Source organism: Anser anser (genome assembly GCF_964211835.1).
Source record: "Anser anser genome assembly, chromosome: 3".
NCBI classification, from domain to species: domain Eukaryota; kingdom Metazoa; phylum Chordata; class Aves; order Anseriformes; family Anatidae; genus Anser; species Anser anser.
Genome location: NC_139722.1, coordinates 61,272,015 through 61,279,246, shown reverse-complemented (window position 1 = coordinate 61,279,246; position 7,232 = coordinate 61,272,015).

Below are 7,232 nucleotides of genomic sequence, written 5' to 3'. Positions count from 1 at the left end.
TCAATACTGAGGTTCCTCCCTGGGATTTTTTTTTTTTTTTAATATTTACAATTGGTTATAATCTGGTCCCTCCCAAGGGAAATAATTTGTTCTCCTCAAAGTCGTTGCACAAACTCCAAAGAGAAACCCTCACTTTGCTGGGATGAGAGGAGGAACCATAACATCCCAAAATGGTGAAGAAAGATTCATCACTTTCCCTTCAGACCCAAGAGGGATTTTAGTGATTTTTCAAGAAGGGAAAGAGGAAGCTTCTTCTCTAGCAGGCTACAGCAAAACAAAATACTGATACCTTTCTTCAAACTGAAAAGGAAAAAATCACCAGAAATGCTGTGGGGCTGTGCCAGGAGCTCATGGGCCTAGCCCTGGTTGAGATGACAGCTCAGGATATTTTAGCACCTCTCTGGAGCTTTTTGGTCTCTCCAGCCATAATACGGGAGTCAAACATCAGCCCACGCTGTTTTTTATGGTTAGTGGATTGCACTACTGCACTGTGAAAACCCATGGTTTTATATACCTTAAAGACCTGTAAACACACCAGAGTTAAGGAAACTAAGGATCCAAAAACAGATGGTTTAACCCTAACAGAGGTCTCAGCTCTGCAGTACTCCATTCATTTGCAAATAAGGGTTATACTCCCGAATCCCCTGGGCAGGAATGAAGTCTGTTCCTCTGCCAGCACATACTTGGGGCAGGGGATGGACAACACTGCAGCCCCTAGGGGCAGAGCGGGATGCTTGCCTTCATGATCCATCTCTCAGTGCTGGCGTGGGGCCTGCATTTCCAACCTCCTGCTACCTTGTTCAGCCCAGCCCCGCAGAGCTTTCTATTTGTTTAACACTGTCCGACAGCCTTGAGATAACGTGGATGTTGCAGGAGAGAGCAGAGACAGATTGGGGCAGGTCTTAAAGCTCCCCAGCGCCAAAGGACCTGCAGCCCCAGGCTGCCGCAGGCACACTATATCCCCAGGTGGGTCATAAAGTCCAACACAAGCAGGTCAGAGCGCAACTGCAGGTTGCTGCAGGGGCTCTGAGATGCTTGCTAAGCATCCAGGAGCTCTGCTCATCCCCTAGCCATCTGCAAAGTCTCTGACAGTCCTGGCCATGGACATCCATGCCAGTGTAGGAAATGTCCTTCAGCTCTAAAGAAATAAAAACAACTGCATCAAAAATATTGCATGTATACGCGTATTCATGCATATGTCTACATATATGTATGAGCTTTCATTTCAGAAACGTGCTGGGGATGAGAAGTTTCACAGGCCCTGCAATGAAGCAGTGCTGTCCAGCAAGGGGAAAATAGGAAAGTACAGCAGCTGCAAATCCTCATACAACATCTCACTTAAAATGTCATGTGTGCTACTTGGTTTAAATTGTCACCCCTCCAGCAACCACAAACAATGCAGAAACAGCAGATGTGTTTTCTATTTAGAATTAAACAGTTTATCTCAACCACTGTCATTGTTACAGAGGGAAAATAAATAAATATCCATGTTAATGTAAACTTCAAAAGGTACTTTCTGGCATGAATGGCTGTTCTGAATCCAGATTTCACTGAGAAAACTAGGATTTGACAACAGATTTTTATATATATATATATATTTTTTTTTTTTTTTTCCAAAAGGGATGCTGGCAGCTCAGCATGTAGTAAAACTTAGACTGGTCAAAAAGATTTTTTGGCCAGATATAGCATCCAATAACTCATGTCATTTAGACTTAATGGTCCAGAAAATTTAAGTAAACATCATAAATGTCTTTTGTTATTAAACTTTCCATTCAAACATTTTGTTTAACTCTTACTTAATGGAGAGTAAAGATGACATTTTGAGGCACATATTTACCTACGTGATAATCCTGGAGTCACCTCTTTGAGATTTAAAGTTGTGTCGCAAACTTAGTCAAGGCTGGTGTGAGCATGTAATCAGGAGACTTTAAGGTAATGATGCATTAACCCTTCACAGGTTAAGGTTAATTTATTGTATAACTCTTAGTTTTGTAAGTCTATCATTCTGTTCTTAGCAGCATCAAGCAGCAGCTCAAGCAAGAGTGACCATGTGAATATAATTGGATACTTTTGTTATTTTTAAGAAGGGATGCTAATTGTAAAGGCTGTTATTGAGCAATGTAGTTGGGGCAGGCTTTAGGAAAATATAGTCTTTTTGTATAAAAAGCAAAAATACAGCTTCATTTATGTCCTCTGCTTACATTTAAATTGCAAAAACAAAGCAGAACTCTGTCTAGTTGTGAAGATATTTTGACTAAATGAAGCTTGATTTGTTTCCACAGTCTAAAGAAGTTTCCAAAACTGTTCTTCTTTGTGTGTGACATGGCCTTCACCAATACCTTTCTTGTGTTTGATTTGCAGCCAGTATTTTAAAACTTCACCAGCCAGCTTGTTTCCAGATTTTATGTTTTTACAAAGAGTTTTTTTTTGTCTTTGAGCTTACTTCTTGGTCTAGTAACACATTCAATTCAATGTTTGTTTCTCTGCAATTGTCACAATCCTGCAACTCTGCAGGACTTCTCAGTGGTTAGCACTTTGGAATGGCTGAGTGGAATCGTGCAACACGTCCTCTGGAATCCGTGTAAGAAAGGAGCAATTTGAGAGCCACATATTTTCGCATTGGTTAAGGCTAGAAGGGAGTATTTGTTTGTCTCAAGGGCTGACTATGAGCATATGATTGAGATTCACCAATATAAAATCTCAACAATCCTTTTCACACCACAGAGAGTCAATCTAAATCAGTTCTTATGTCTTTGGACAAGGTCCATTCCCAGTTTTTCAGATGAAGGAAGAAGAAGCCCTTTCCTCTGGACAAGATGATATTCAGCTGACACCAGTTGAGTTTTGTGAGTGAGTTTCTTCTTCATCTCTCTAAGTAGTTGCCTCTAAAAGTGAGATTAAAATATAGTCCTCGATTACTTTAATATAATGGCCAATATCATTTGTGTGTGTAAGCTACAAGCATTTTACCTTGTGTGCCTCAAGAAGAGGTAGCAAGTGAGTTGGTAAGGGCACAGTTGATTTCAGGGAATCGTAGTTCTGATCTCACCACTGGCACAGGCTCACTGCAGTAAATCTGCAAAAATAAATGAAACCCCTTGGAATCAGAGCAGCAAGTCTTGACTGGACTTCCGGCATCTCTGTTAATGATTTTCTGCCAGCCTAGCTGATGTGCATCACAAGTTCTTCTGACTGTCTTGGTTCCTCTACTGGTTCATATGACTAGAATATGGATCAGAAGGACTTTCCCAAATGTGGTATTACACCTAAATAGTTTTTCTGGAGCAGCAGTTCTGGATCAACATTCCTGGACAATCCCACAAGCGGACAATTTTGCTGTGCAATATTAATATCTACATGTAGAATTAAACAGAAATAGTTTTTGTGTTTAGTTTTCTACCTGCATTTGTGCCAAACTAGTTTCAAGTGTAAATGATCCCTAAGAGGTTACATATGTACCCAGAGGAGGAAGTACATTCCTTTATTACAAGACTGAACTTGTACAATTAAAGGAACATGTAATACAAATGGAATGGACAGAAATCTGTTACTAAATGGAAACTGAAGAACATAATTAAGTGCATTGTTGAATGACTAAGGCATTTAGTCCTTATTAATAACTGCTTTGAGCATTCATATCCAGGAGCAGCCATGAAATCTCCCAGCAATTGGATTGTATATTTGCATATATAGCCTGTCCTTCTGAGTTTTAGCTTGAAAATATATATAAAAAAATATATATATTTTTTCTGACAACTATTAATGTTATCCTGCTTCTCAGCCTTTAGTAATTGAATAAGGTGAGTGAAAGCAGACTTTGGAAATTACAGCTAAAGAGGCAATTTATTTATTTTTTAAATTCTTCTGCACAATTTAAATTTGATTTGTGGTAACCTGGACACTTGAGCAGATGAATTTGAAGCAGGCATAACTTTCTCAGTCTTGCTCGTATTTTCAGACAGGCTTATTTGAAATAGTTTTAGTCTATCACTCTTCAGGGATCTTGAGGTCAGACTAAAAAAATCTTCCAAAGCAATAAGAAGTTCATACTAAAACAATGTTATCTGATAGGAAAGTAAATGATAATGTTATCTACATGTCAGAGAATGGTTAAGTTCTTACAGCATTTCTCTGGCAAAATAGATTTTCTTCCTTACTATGGAAATTATGCTATTACTATTAGTCTTAGCAGAAACAACACTAAATTCTGTTTCAACTATTTCTGTATAACAAAGATAAAAAATAAACAAACAAACAAAAAAACCTTTTAGAGAATAAGTAACTACATATCAACTACTTGGGTTCTTTTCCTTTTATTGAGTTGCCTAGAAAGAGCAAACTATTTGCTGAGACTTTTACTTTCTTAGTTTGTTTGCTACATCAAATTTTGCAACTATTTACACCTCACTTTAAAGTATTTAAGCTGTGCTGATAGCATTTATTCTTATGGAATAAAAACTTACGGAATAAAAATATGGAAAAAATATTCTTACACATAAAACTTTCACTGTCCTGATTCAGTGAATAATTGTCAGACTCCTGTTTCCAATAATCAAACATGCTATGTCATTATTTATTCTCTGCTATCAAATAATATATCTAATATTGCTCTTATATCCCTTTTCTCAGTGAACACATATGGTAGCAAATGTATTCACCAGAAAAAATCATCACCACAAAGGTGGCCAAATTTAATCTGTAATGAATTCAGTTTTATCTGAGTGTCTACATTGGCAAAATTGATAGAAATTCTATAACCCAAGGCAGTACTCTTTCTGTCTCAACACAGGGCATACACCTCTATGCAGGTCAATCATGTCTAGCTGAGATTGTGCCAAACATTTCAGGTTATCTGTAAGGCAGATTTTAGGGGTAAGGCTACATTATTCAATTGTATCTTTTTTTTCTTTTTTTTTTTTCTTCAATTTTTTGCTTATCTTTTAAAACAGATAAAAGTATTAGGATTCCCCAAATGCCTCCTCCAAATCCTTTCTTTCCAGTGAACAACAGTATCTTAAAGTAAGGTCAAGAGTTGCTTCACTGCTGTAATGTTATTTCTCAGGAATTAGAGGGTGAAAACTTTGCTCTCTGCCTGAGAAGACAGACCCTGCACCCTCATGTCAAAGATAAAATTAACATTCTAGTTTCTTTTCAGTCCTGCACCCTGACTAGCCTCACAGCCTTATCCCATTTCAGCTGTTATTATCTACCTTTTAGGGACTCTTAGCATCCCTTTCCTGGCAGGGCTGACAACAGCCATCTCACTCCATGCTAAACCATTGTGCCCACAGAATAAAAAGTTTCCATTACATTGAAATGGGTTCCCAGCCACTCCAGAGGCAGTGGTGCCCTATGCACCTCCAGGCAGCAGGAATGGCACAGGATAGCAGGTGTTTAGAAGCAACACTCCCAGGCTAAGAGCATACGGTATATCTAATCCCTCCTTCTAAGAAAACAGAAAGCATAATTGGGTTCTGATTTTCTTTATAGACAATTTTAAACAAATTAAGCTTCAGAGCTCGTTTTCTTCAGTTGAAACACTGATGGTGGGAAACACAAGGGTGATGACCACCTCTGTCTAGCCATTTGCCCTTATCACAGTAAAACTGTTGGCTTTGTAATGGAGGAAAATGTTCTTTCTAAGAAAAGGGAAGATGGAATAAGTTGGAGGAGATGAAAATAGAAAAGAGGAGGAAAGAATGAAAGAGAGACTTTGAAGCCTAAAATTTAAAAACACGTTAATTATGATTCATATGATGATGTTACTTGCCACCTCAGAATTACATATGATTATCAAATTATCAAATTGTGTGGTTATCAAATGATCAAATTAATTAAGATCAGTTTGTGAAAGGGATACTTCTGAGTTGGTTGTCTTGTGTGACTTTGTCTGTTCATGGTCATTAAGAAATGCAAAACAACAGCTGTGTTTTCCTCAGTTCTTTTACTGATGAACAAACTCTATTTTGACTTCCTAAATTTCAAATAAAAGAATTATCATCACGATTAAACTATCACAGCTCTCAGAATGAAGGTAAGCTTTGCTCAGATTTCTTTCAAAATATGGAAGGAATATGAAGAAAATGTCAGTTGTGAACAGTGAAAAAGGAGCTGCCTCACATCTAAGTCAAGAAAGGAAAGAGTTGCCTTCTCTGCCTTCGATTTCTAGTGGCTATTGTGGGTGAATGGGAGGTTGTTTGATGCTGACTGCTAGTAGTTTGCTATGTTTTTTTGGCATTGATTTGTCATTCCCTAACTTATTAGGGCACCTTCTGGCTGATGCACTTGACACATACCACCAGATGAGCCACATGTAAGAGATGACAACAGCAGCATATATAACTAGTGCCATCATAGATCTTTGCTTTACTCATGTTTCTGTAAGGTCTGATTGTGCTTTCATTCCTCAGCACCTGGCAAGCCATCATAAATACAGGAAATATTAACAACAGCCGCATCAGTTGTGAGAGATTAGGTACAGTGTTCAGATGGTGTTTGCTGTCTCTGGTCTAAGCAGAGAAGTTGGTCTAAAGCTGAATTTAGGTATATCCACCTAATGAGCTTGCCTATGGAATTAAAAGTTTAGACTGACTGGATTTTTTTTCCATAATGAAATGAATATCTGTAAATTTTTATTATCCGTGTGGTTCACATACTCATTGCTGCTATTATCAACCATTCCATGCAGGATGTGGTCATGATCCTTGGTATATTTTTGATTGATGGGGTATTTTGCAACAGACCATGGGATACCAGGTATCTCTGAACTGAGAGCTGAGTCAAGGTATTGATCTTGCAGTAACTTCTTTGAGACATTCTCTGGGTCTGAAGGATGCCATCTGTTCCTGCTTTTAGCATAAAGATGCTCTCATTGGAGCCAGTAAAATCTTGGAAGAGTGAAAGAAGCATTAATTCCCATCTTGATTACCTCTTCAGCTTTAAGCTGGAGCACTCCAGCTGGGGTTGAAAGGCCTGTTCAGTGTCCTGCTTTCAGAGCTTGCTGGAACCTTTTCAGTTTTTTTAAAAGCTAAGGGAAAAATACTCTTCTGTGGCAAATTAGACCACTGAGGGACACAAAAACGATAAGATGAACTTCTGACTTTGACTGAACTTTGAATACTTATCCCCCACACCTCCGTTAATTTCCTTAAGTTGTTATTAATTCCACCATAAATTATTATTAATTTCACTATTCCTTTATATATATATAATGTTGAACACTACATAGCAAC